This window comes from Carcharodon carcharias, chromosome 14, assembly GCF_017639515.1.
Source record: "Carcharodon carcharias isolate sCarCar2 chromosome 14, sCarCar2.pri, whole genome shotgun sequence".
Taxonomy (NCBI): Eukaryota; Metazoa; Chordata; class Chondrichthyes; order Lamniformes; family Lamnidae; genus Carcharodon; species Carcharodon carcharias.
The window spans coordinates 122762335-122775609 of record NC_054480.1 but is presented as its reverse complement, the minus strand read 5'-3'; the positions used below and the strand labels follow the sequence as shown (position 1 = coordinate 122775609).

Genomic DNA, 13275 nt, shown 5'->3' with positions numbered 1-13275 from the left:
CCTTCACACTCACTTACCCTCAGCCCTCACACTCACTTACACTCAGCCTTTACACTCACTGACATTCAGCCCACATACTCACCTACACTCAGCCCTCACACTCACTCACGCTCAGACCTCAAACTCACTCACATTTAGCCTCAGATTCACCTGCACTCAGCCCTCACTCCCACTTACACTCAGCCCTCACACTCATAGACATTAAGCCCTCACCCTCACCCTCAGCCCACACTCTCACTTACACTCAGCCCTCACAATCATTCACTCAGCCTTCACCCTCACTTACACCCCTCACACTCACTCATGCTCAGCCCTCACACTCACATACACTCTGCCCTCACACTCACTCATGTTCAGCCCTCAAACCCAACCCTCACACTCACTTACACTCAGTACTCACCCTCACTTACACTCAGAACTCATTCTCACTCATACTCAGCCCTCAAACCCACTTAAACTCAGCCCGCTCATTCGCTTACACTCAGCCCTCATACTCACTCACACTCAGCCCTCACACTCTCCCACACTCAGCACTCACACTCACTTACACTCAGCCCTCACAATCACCCCTCACACTCATTTAAACTCACCCCTCATACTCACTCTCAACCCCCACACTCACTCACACCTAACTCTCACACTCCGCACTTACACTCACTTACAATCAGCCCACACACTCAGTCCTCACACTCACAATCAGCCCTCATGCTCACTCAAACTCAACCCTCACTCCCACTTAGCCCTCACACTCACACTCAGCTCACACACACAGCACTCACACTCACTTACACTCAGCCCTCGTGCTCACTTACACTCAGCCCTCACCCTCACTCACACTAAGCCCTCACACTCATCCCTCATGCTCACTTACACTCAGCCCTCACACTCACTTACACTCAGCCCGCACATTCACTCATGCTCTGCCCTCACACTCACTCACTCTCAGTCCTCAAACTCACTCATACTTAGCCCTCAGATTCACCTGCACTCAGCCCTCAAACTCAGCCCTCACACTCACTTACACTCAGCCCTCACCCTCATTCACACTCAACCCTCACCCCAAACACTCTCTTACACTCAGCTCTCGCAATCATTCACACTCAGCCTTCACCCTCACTTACACACAGCCCTCACACTCACTTACACTCAACCTTTACACTCACTGATATTCAGCCCACACACTCACCTATACTCAGCCCTCACACTCACTCACATTTAGCCTCAGATTCACCTGCACTCAGCCCTCACTCTCACTTACACTCAGCCCTCACACTCATGGACATTAAGCCCTCACCATCACCCTCAGCCCACACTCTCACTTACACTCAGCTCCCACAATCATTCACACTCAGCCTTCACCCTCACTTACACACCTCACACTCACTCATGCTCAGCCCTCACACTCACATACACTCTGCCCTCACACTCACTCATGTTCAGCCTTCAAACTCAGCCCTCATACTCACTCACACTCAGCCCTCACACTCTCCCACACTCAGCCCTCACACTCATTGACAATCAGCCGCACACTCACCTATACTCAGTGCTCAGACTCTCTCACACTCACACATCAAACTCACTCACTTTTAGCCCTCAACTCACTTGCACTCAGCCCTCACATTCACTTACACTCAGCCCGCGCACTCACTCACATGCAGCGCTCACAATCACTCACACTGAGCCCTCAGGCTCACTTACGCTCAACCCTTCACAGTCACTCACACTCAGCCCTTACACTCACCCCTCATGCTCACTTACACTCAGCCCGCGCACTCACTCGCACTCACCTCTCCCATTCATTTACATGCAGCCCTCACACTCACTCACACTCAACCCTCACTCACACTCACTCACACTTAGCCCTCACACTCAGCACACACACTCACTTACAATCAGCCCTCATGCTCACTTTGACTCTGCCCTCACACTCACTCACTCTCAACTCTCACTCACACTCAGCCCTCACACTTAACACTCACACTCACTTACACTCAGCCCTCATGCTCACTTAAACTCAGCCCTCACTCACTGGCACTAAATACACAACCTCACCCCACACACACTCAACCCTCACTCCCACTCAGCCCTCACACTCACTCAGCCCTCAGACCCAGCACTCACACTCACTTACACTCAGCCTTCACGCTCACTTTGACTCTGCCCTCACACTCACTCACACTCAACCCTCACTCACACTCAGCACTCACACTCAGTCGCAGTCAACCCTTACATTCATTTACACTCAGCCCTCACTCAGGCTCAGCCCTCGCACACACTCACACTCAACCCTCACACTCAGCCCTCAATCTCACTCACACTCAGCCTTCACACACTCCCTCATGCTCACTTACACTCAGCCTGCACACAGACTCACACTCAGCCCTCACACTCAGCCCTCACGCTCATTTAGACCCAGCCATTATACTCACTCACTCTCAACCCTCACACTCACTCACACCTAGCCCTCACACTCAGCACTTACACTCACTCACAATCAGCCCTCACACTCAGCCCTCACACTCACACACACTCAGCCCTCACACTCTCTCACACTCACAGCTCAAACACACTCACATTTAGCCCTCAGACTCACTTGCATTCAGCCCTCACATTCACTTACACTCAGCCCTCACAATCACTCACATGCAGCGCTCACAATCACACACATGCAGCGCTCACAATCACTCACACTCAGCCCTCACACTCTCTCACATTGACACCTCAAACACACTCACATTTAGCCCTCAGACTCACTTGCATTCAGCACTCACATTCACTTACACTCAGCGCTCACAATCACTCACCTGCAGCGCTCACAATCACTCACATGCAGCGCTCACAATCACTCACATGCAGCGCTCACAATCACTCACACTCTGCCATCAGACTCACTTACGCTCAGCCCTCACCCTCACACTCTGCCCTCACCCTCACTCACACAGCCCTCACACTCACCCCTCACACTCATTTAAACTCACCCCTCATACTCACTCTCAACCCCCACACTCACTCACACCTAGCCCTCACACTCAAACTCACACTTACACTCACTTACAATCAGCCCTCACACTCAGTCCTCACACTCACACTCAGCCCTCATGCTCATTCACACTCAACCCTCACTCCCACTCAGCCCTCACACTCACACTCAACTCACACACACAGCACTCACACTCACACTCAGCCCTCGTGCTCACTTACACTCAGCCCTCACCCTCACTCACACTAAGCCCTCACACTCACCCCTCATGCTCACTTACACTCAGCCCTCACACTCAATTACACTCAGCCCGCACATTCACTCATGCTCAGCCCTCACACTCACTCTCAGTCCTCAAACTCACTCATACTTAGCCCTCAGATTCACCTGCACTCAGCCCTCAAATTCAGCCCTCACACTCACTTACACTCAGCCCTCACCCTCATTCGCACTCAACCCTCACCCCAAACACTCTCTTATACTGAGCTCTCGCAATCATTCATACTCAGCCTTCACCCTCACTTACACACAGCCTTCACTCTCACTCATTCTCAGTCCTCACACCCCAACCTCACACTCACTTACACTCAGCACAAACCCTCATTTACATTTCAGAACTCACCCTCAATCACACTCAGCCCTCACACTCACTTAAACTCTCAGCCCACACATTCACTTACACTCAGTCCTCACACTCACTCACAGTCAACTCGTCACTCACAATCAGCCCTCACACTTACTCACACTAAGCCTACTCACATCAGCCCTCACGCTCAGCCTTCACACTCACTTACCCTCAGCCCTCACACTCACTTACACTCAGCCTTTACACTCACTGACATTCAGCCCACATACTCACCTACACTCAGCCCTCACACTCACTCACGCTCAGACCTCAAACTCACTCACATTTAGCCTCAGATTCACCTGCACTCAGCTCTCACTCCCACTTACACTCAGCCCTCACACTCATGGACATTAAGCCCTCACCCTCACCCTCAGCCCACACTCTCACTTACACTCAGCCCTCACAATCATTCACTCAGCCTTCACCCTCACTTACACCCCTCACACTCACTCATGCTCAGCCCTCACACTCACATACACTCTGCCCTCACACTCACTCATGTTCAGCCCTCAAACCCAACCCTCACACTCACTTACACTCAGTACTCACCCTCACTTACACTCAGAACTCATTCTCACTCATACTGAGCCCTCAAACCCACTTAAACTCAGCCCGCACATTCGCTTACACTCAGCCCTCATACTCACTTACACTCAGCCCTCACACTCACCCCTCACACTCATTTAAACTCACCCCCATACTCACTCTCAACCCCCACACTCACTCACACCTAGCCCTCACACTCAGCACTTACACTCACTTACAATCAGCCCTCACGCTCAGTCCTCACACTCACAATCAGCCCTCATGCTCACTCACACTCAACCCTCACTCCCACTTAGCCCTCACACTCACACTCAGCTCACACACACAGCACTCACACTCACTTACACTCAGCCCTCGTGCTCACTTACACTCAGCCCTCACCCTCACTCACACTAAGCCCTCACACTCACCCCTCATGCTCACTTACACTCAGCCCTCACACTCACTTACACTCAGCCCATACATTCACTCATGCTCTGCCCTCACACTCACTCACTCTCAGTCCTCAAATTCACTCATACTTAGCCCTCAGATTCACCTGCACTCAGCCCTCAAACTCAGCACTCACACTCACTTACACTCAGCCCTCACCCTCATTCACACTCAACCCTCACCCCAAACACTCTCTTACACTCAGCTCTCGCAATCATTCACACTCAGCCTTCACCCTCACTTACACACAGCCCTCACACTCACTTACACTCAACCTTTACACTCACTGATATTCAGCCCACACACTCACCTATACTCAGCCCTCACACTCACTCACATTTATCCTCAGATTCACCTGCACTCAGCCCTCACTCTCACTTACACTCAGCCCTCACACTCATGGACACTAAGCCCTCACCCTCACCCTCAGCCCACACTCTCACTTACACTCAGCTCCCACAATCATTCACACTCAGCCTTCATCCTCACTTACACTCAGCCCTCACACTCACTAATGCTCAGCCCTCAAACTCACATACACTCTGCCCTCACACTCACTCATGTTCAGCCTTCAAACTCAACCCTCACACTCACTTACACTCAGTACTCACCCTCACTTACACTCAGCCCTCACACTCACTTATACTCAGTACTCACCCTCACTTACATTCAGAACTCACCCTCACTCATACTCAGCCCTCAAACCCATTAAATTCAGCCCGCACATTCGCTTACATTCAGCCCTCATATTCACTCACACTCAGCCCTCACACTCATTGACAATCAGCCGCACACTCACCTATACTCAGTGCTCAGACTCTCTCACACTCACACATCAAACTCACTCACTTTTAGCCCTTAGACTCACGCACTCAGCCCTCACATTCACTTACACTCAGCTCGCCCACTCACTCACATGAAGCACTCACAATCACTCACACTGAGCCCTCAGGCTCACTTACGCTCAGCCCTCACACTCACTCACACTCAGCCCTTACACTCACCCCTAATGCTCACTTACACTCAGCCCGCGCACTCACTCGCACTCACCTCTCCCACTCATTTACACGCAGCCCTCACACTCACTCACACTCAACCCTCACTCACACTCACTCACACTTAGCCCTCACACTCAGCACACACACTCACTTACAATCAGCCCTCATGCTCACTTTGACTCTGCCCTCACACTCACTCACTCTCAACTCTCACTCACACTCAGCCCTCACACTTAACACTCACACTCACTTACACTCAGCCCTCATGCTCACTTACACTCAGCCCTCACTCACTGGCACTAAATACTTAACCTCACCCCACACACACTCAACCCTCACTCCCACTCAGCCCTCACACTCACTCAGCCCTCAGACCCAGCACTCACACTCACTTACATTCAGTCTTCACGCTCACTTTGACTCTGCCCTCACACTCACTCACACTCAACCCTCACTCACACTCAGCACTCACACTCAGTCACAGTCAACCCTTGCATTCATTTACACTCAGCCCTCACTCAGGCTCAGCCCTCGCACACACTCACACTCAACCCTCACACTCAGCCCTCAATCTCACTCATACTCAGCCTTCACACTCATCCCTCATGCTCACTTACACTCAGCCTGCACACAGACTCACACTCAGCCCTCACGCTCATTTAGACCCAGCCATCATACTCACTCACTCTCAACCCTCACACTCACTCACACCTAGCCCTCACACTCAGCACTTACACTCACTCACAATCAGCCCTCACACTCAGCCCTCACACTCACACACACTCAGCCCTCACACTCTCTCACACTCACAGCTCAAACACACTCACATTTAGCCCTCAGACTCACTTGCATTCAGCCCTCACATTCACTTACACTCAGCCCTCACAATCACTCACATGCAGCGCTCACAATCACACACATGCAGCGCTCACAATCACTCACACTCAGCCCTCACACTCTCTCACATTGACACCTCAAACACACTCACATTTAGCCCTCAGACTCACTTGCATTCAGCCCTCACATTCACTTACACTCAGCCCTCACAATCACTCACATACAGCGCTCACAATCACTCACATGCGGCACTCACAATCACACACACTCTGCCATCAGACTCACTTACGCTCAGCCCTCACCCTCACACTCAGCCCTCACCCTCACACACACAGCCCTCACACTCACTCCTCACACTCATTTAAACTCACCCTTCATACTCACTCTCAACCCCCACACTCACTCACACCTAGCCCTCACACTCACACTTACACTCACTTACAATCAGCCCTCACACTCAGTCCTCACACTCACACTCAGCCCTCATGCTCACTCACACTCAACCCTCACTCCTACTCAGCCCTCACACTCACACTCAGCTCACACACACAGCACTCACACTCACACTCAGCCCTCGTGCTCACTTACACTCAACCCTCACCCTCACTCACACTAAGCCCTCACACTCACCCCTCACACTCATTTAAACTCACCCTTCATACTCACTCTCAACCCCCACACTCACTCACACCTAGCCCTCACACTCACACTTACACTCACTTACAATCAGCCCTCACACTCAGTCCTCACACTCACACTCAGCCCTCATGCTCACTCACACTCAACCCTCACTCCCACTCAGCCCTCACACTCACACTCAGCTCACACACACAGCACTCACACTCACACTCAGCCCTCGTGCTCACTTACACTCAACCCTCACCCTCACTCACACTCAGCCCTCACACTCACCCCTCATGCTCACTTACACTCAGCCCTCACACTCAATTACACTCAGCCCGCACATTCACTCATGCTCAGCCCTCACACTCACTCACTCTCAGTCCTCAAATTCACTCATACTTAGCCCTCAGATTCACCTGCACTCAGCCCTCAAACTCAACCCTCACACTCACTTACACTCAGCACAAACCTGCATTTACATTCAGAACTCACCCTCAATCACACTCAGCCCTCACACTCACTTAAACTCTCAGCCCACACATTCACTTACACTCAGTCCTCACACTCACTCACAGTCAACCCGTCACTCACAATCAGCCCTCACACTTACTCACACTAAGCCTACTCACATCAGCCCTCACACTCAGCCTTCACACTCACTTACCCTCAGCCCTCACACTCACTTACACTCAGCCTTTACACTCACTGACATTCAGCCCACATACTCACCTACACTCAGCCCTCACACTCACTCACGCTCAGACCTCAAACTCACTCACATTTAGCCTCAGATTCACCTGCACTCAGCCCTCAATCTCACTTACACTCAGCCCTCACACTCATGGACATTAAGCCCTCACCCTCACCCTCAGCCCACACTCTCACTTACACTCAGCCCCCACAATCATTCACTCAGCCTTCACCCTCACTTACACCCCTCACACTCACTCATGCTCAGCCCTCACACTCACATACACTCTGCCCTCACACTCACTCATGTTCAGCCCTCAAACCCAACCCTCACACTCACACTCAGTATTCACCCTCACTTACACTCAGAACTCATTTTCACTCATACTCAGCCTTCAAACCCACTTAAACTCAGCCCGCACATTCGCTTACACTCAGCCCTCATACTCACTCACACTCAGCCCTCACACTCATTGACAATCAGCCACACACTCACCTATACTCAGCCCTCAGAATCTCTCAGACTCACACATCAAACTCACTTGCACTTAGCCCTTACATTCACTTACACTCAGCCCGCGCACTCACTCACATGCAGCGCTCACAATCACTCACACTTAGACCTCATGCTCACTTACGCTCAGCCCTCACGCTCACCACTCATGCTCACTTACACTCAGCCCTCACATTCACTTACACTCAGCCCGCGCACTCACTCACACTCACCTCTCCCATCCATTTACACGCAGCCCTCACACTCACTCACACTCAACCCTCACTCACACTCAGCACACACACTCACTTACAATCAGCCTTCATGCTCACTTTGACTCTGCCCTCAAACTCACTCACTCTCAACTCTCACTCACACTCAGCCCTCACACTTAACACTCACACTCACTTACACTCAGCCCACATGCTCACTTACACTTAGCCCTCACTCTCACTGACACTAACTACTCAACCTCACCCCACACACTCACACTCAACCCTCACTCCAACTCAGCCCTCACACTCACTCAGCCCTCAGAACCAGCATTCACACTCATTTACACTCAGCCCTCATGCTCACTTTGACTCTGCCCTCATACTCAACCCTCCCTCACACAGCACTCACACTCACTCACACTCAGTCACAGTCAACCCTCGTGCTCATTTAAATTCAGCCCACAAACTCAGCCCTCACAGGCAATTACACTCAGCCCACACAGTCACTCACATTCAGCCCACACGCTCAGCCCGCACACTCACTCACACTCAGCCCTCACACTCAGCCTTCACACTCACTTGCACTCAGTAATCACCCTCACTTAAACACAGCCATCACACTCTCTCATGCTCAGCCCTCACACTCATTGACAATCAGCCACACACTCACCCATACTCAGCCCTCACACTATCTCACACTCACACTTCAAACTCACTCACATTTGCCCCTCAGACTCACTTGCAATCATCCCTCACATTCACTTACACTCAGCCCTCACAATCACTCACATGCAGCGCTCACAATCACACGCATGCAGCGCTCACAATCACTCACACTCAGCCCTCACGCTCTCTCACATTGACACCTCAAACATACTCACATTTAGCCCTCAGACTCACTTGCATTCAGCCCTCACATTTACTTACACTCAGCCCTCACAATCACTCACATACAGCGCTCACAATCACTCACATGCAGCACTCACAATCACTCACACTCTGCCATCAGACTCACTTACGCTCAGCCCTCACCCTCACACTCAGCCCTCACCCTCACTCACACAGCCCTCACACTCACCCCTCACAATCATTTAAACTCACCCCTCATACTCACTCTCAACCCCCACACTCACTCACACCTAGCCCTCACACTCACACTTACACTCACTTACAATCAGCCCTCACACTCAGTCCTCACACTCACACTCAGCCCTCATGCTCACTCACACTCAACCCTCACTCCCACTCAGCCCTCACACTCACACTCAGCTCACACACACAGCACTCACACTCACACTCATGCTCACTTACATTCAACCCTCACCCTCACTCACACTCAGCCCTCACACTCACCCCTCATGCTCACTTACACTCAGCCCTCACACTCAATTACACTCAGCCCGCACATTCACTCATGCTCAGCCCTCACACTCACTCACTCTCAGTCCTCAAACTAACTCATACTTAGCCCTCAGATTCACCTGCACTCAGCCCTCAAACTCAGCCCTCACACTCACTTACACTCAGCCCTCACCCTCATTCGCACTCAACCCTCACCCCAAACACTCTCTTACACTCAGCTCTCGCAATCATTCACACTCAGCCTTAAACCTCACTTACACACAGCCATCACTCTCACTCATGCTCAGCCCTCACACCCCAACCTCACACTCACTTACACTCAAAACAAACCCTCATTTACATTCAGAACTCACCCTCAATCACACTCAGCCCTCACACTCACTTAAACTCTCAGCCCACACATTCACTTACACTCAGTCCTCACACTCACTCACAGTCAACCCGTCACTCACAATCAGCCCTCACAATTACTCACACTACGCCTACTCACATCAGCCCTCACGCTCAGCCTTCACACTCACTTACCCTCAGCCCTCACACTCACTTACACTCAGCCTTTACCCTCACTGACATTCAGCCCACATACTCACCTACACTCAGCCCTCACACTCACTCACGCTCAGACCTCAAACTCACTCACATTTAGCCTCAGATTCACCTGCACTCAGCCCTCAATCTCACTTACACTCAGCCCTCACACTCATGGACATTAAGCCCTCACCCTCACCCTCAGCCCACACTCTCACTTACACTCAGCCCCCACAATCATTCACTCAGCCTTCACCCTCACTTACACCCCTCACACTCACTCATGCTCAGCCCTCACACTCACATACACTCTGCCCTCACACTCACTCATGTTCAGCCCTCAAACCCAACCCTCACACTAACTTACACTCAGTACTCACCCTCACTTACACTCAGAACACATTCTCACTCATACTCAGCCCTCAAACCCACTTAAACTCAGCCCGCACATTCGCTTACACTCAGCCCTCATACTCATTCATACTCAGCCCTCACACTCACTTAAACTCTCAGCCCACACATTCACTTACACTCAGTCCTCACACTCACTCACAGTCAACCCGTCACTCACAATCAGCCCTCACAATTACACACACTACGCCTACTCACATCAGCCCTCACGCTCAGCCTTCACACTCACTTACCCTCAGCCCTCACACTCACTTACACTCAGCCTTTACCCTCACTGACATTCAGCCCACACACTCACCTACACTCAGCCCTCACACTCACTCACGCTCAGACCTCAAACTCACTCACATTTAGCCTCAGATTCACCTGCACTCAGCCCTCAATCTCACTTACACTCAGCCCTCACACTCATGGACATTAAGCCCTCACCCTCACCCTCAGCCCACACTCTCACTTACACTCAGCCCTCACAATCATTCACTCAGCCTTCACCCTCACTTACACCCCTCACACTCACTCATGCTCAGCCCTCATACTCACATACACTCTGCCCTCACACTCACTCATGTTCAGCCCTCAAACCCAACCGTCACACTCACTTACACTCAGTACTCACCCTCACTTACACTCAGAACACATTCTCACTCATACTCAGCCCTCAAACCCACTTAAACTCAGCCTGCACATTCGCTTACACTCAGCCCTCATACTCACTCACACTCAGCCCTCACACTCACCCACACTCAGCCCTCACACTCATTGACAATCAGCCGCACACTCACCTATACTCAGCCCTCAGAATCTCTCAGACTCACACATCAAACTCACTTGCACTCAGCCCTCACATTCACTTACACTCAGCCCGCACACTCACTCACATGCAGCGCTCACAATCACTCACACTTAGACCTCATGCTCACTTACGCTCAGCCCTCACGCTCACCACTCATGCTCACTTACACTCAGCCCTCACATTCACTTACACTCAGCCCGCGCACTCACTCACACTCACCTCTCCCACTCATTTACACGCAGCCCTCACACTCACTCACACTCAACCCTCACTCACACTCAGCACACACACTCACTTACAATCAGCCTTCATGCTCACTTTGACTCTGCCCTCAAACTCACTCACTCTCAACTCTCACTCACACTCAGCCCTCACACTTAACACTCACACTCACTTACACTCAGCCCACATGCTCACTTACACTCAGCCCTCACTGACACGAACTACTCAACCTCACCCCACACACTCACACTCAACCCTCACTCCAACTCAGCCCTCACACTCACTCAGCCCTCAGAACCAGCATTCACACTCATTTACACTCAGCCCTCATGCTCACTTTGACTCTGCCCTCACACTCAACCCTCCCTCACACTCAGCACTCACACTCACTCACACTCAGTCACAGTCAACCCTCGTGCTCATTTACATTCAGCCCACAAACTCAGCCCTCACAGGCAATTACACTCAGCCCACACAGTCACTCACACTCAGCCCACACGCTCAGCCCGCACACTCACTCACACTCAGCCCTCACACTCAGCCTTCACACTCACTTGCACTCAGTAATCACCCTCACTTAAACACAGCCATCACACTCTCTCATGCTCAGCCCTCACACTCATTGACAATCAGCCACACACTCACCCATACTCAGCCCTCACACTATCTCACACTCACACTTCAAACTCACTCACATTTGCCCCTCAGACTCACTTGCAATCATCCCTCACATGCAGCGCTCACAATCACTCATACTCAGCCCTCACACTCTCTCACACTCACACCTCATTCACACTCACATTTAGCCCTCAGAGTCACCTGCCTTCAGCTCTCACATTCACTTACACTCAGCCCTCATAATCACTCACATGCAGTGCTCACAATCACTCACATGCAGCGCTCACAATCACTCACACTTAGCCCTCAGGCTCAATTACGCTCAGCCCTCACACTCACTCACACTCAGCCCTCACAATCACACACTTGCAGCACTCACAATCACTCACACTCAGCCCTCGGGCTCACTTACACCCAGCCCTCACCTTCACTTACACTCAGCCCTCACCCTCACACACTTAGCCTTCACAATCATCCCTCATGCTCAATTACACTCAGCCTGCACACAGACTCACACTCAGCCCTCACACTCACCCCTCACATTCATTAGACCCAGCCGTCACACTCACTCACTCTCAACCCTCACACTCACTCACACCAAGCCCTCACACTCAGCACTTGCACTCACTCACAATCAGCCCTCACACTCAGCCCTCACACTCACTCACACTCAGCCCCCACACTCTCTCACACTCACACCTCAAACACACACTTTTAGCTCTCAGACTCACTTGCATTCAGCCCTCATATTCACTTACACTCAGCCCTCACAATCACTCACATGCAGCGCTCACAATCACTCACACTCAGCCCTCACACTCTCTCACACTCACACCTCAATCACACTCACATTTAGCCCTCAGAGTCACCTGCCTTCAGCTCTCACATTCACTTACAC

At 51.6% G+C, this 13275-nt stretch overlaps 1 protein-coding gene across 1 annotated transcript in view; it reads left to right on the top strand.

Annotated features, from left to right (window-relative positions):
• Positions 1 to 13275, top strand: part of LOC121287107 (cartilage oligomeric matrix protein) — a 116752-nt gene that overhangs the window by 27045 nt on the left and 76432 nt on the right. The window lies entirely within an intron of this gene.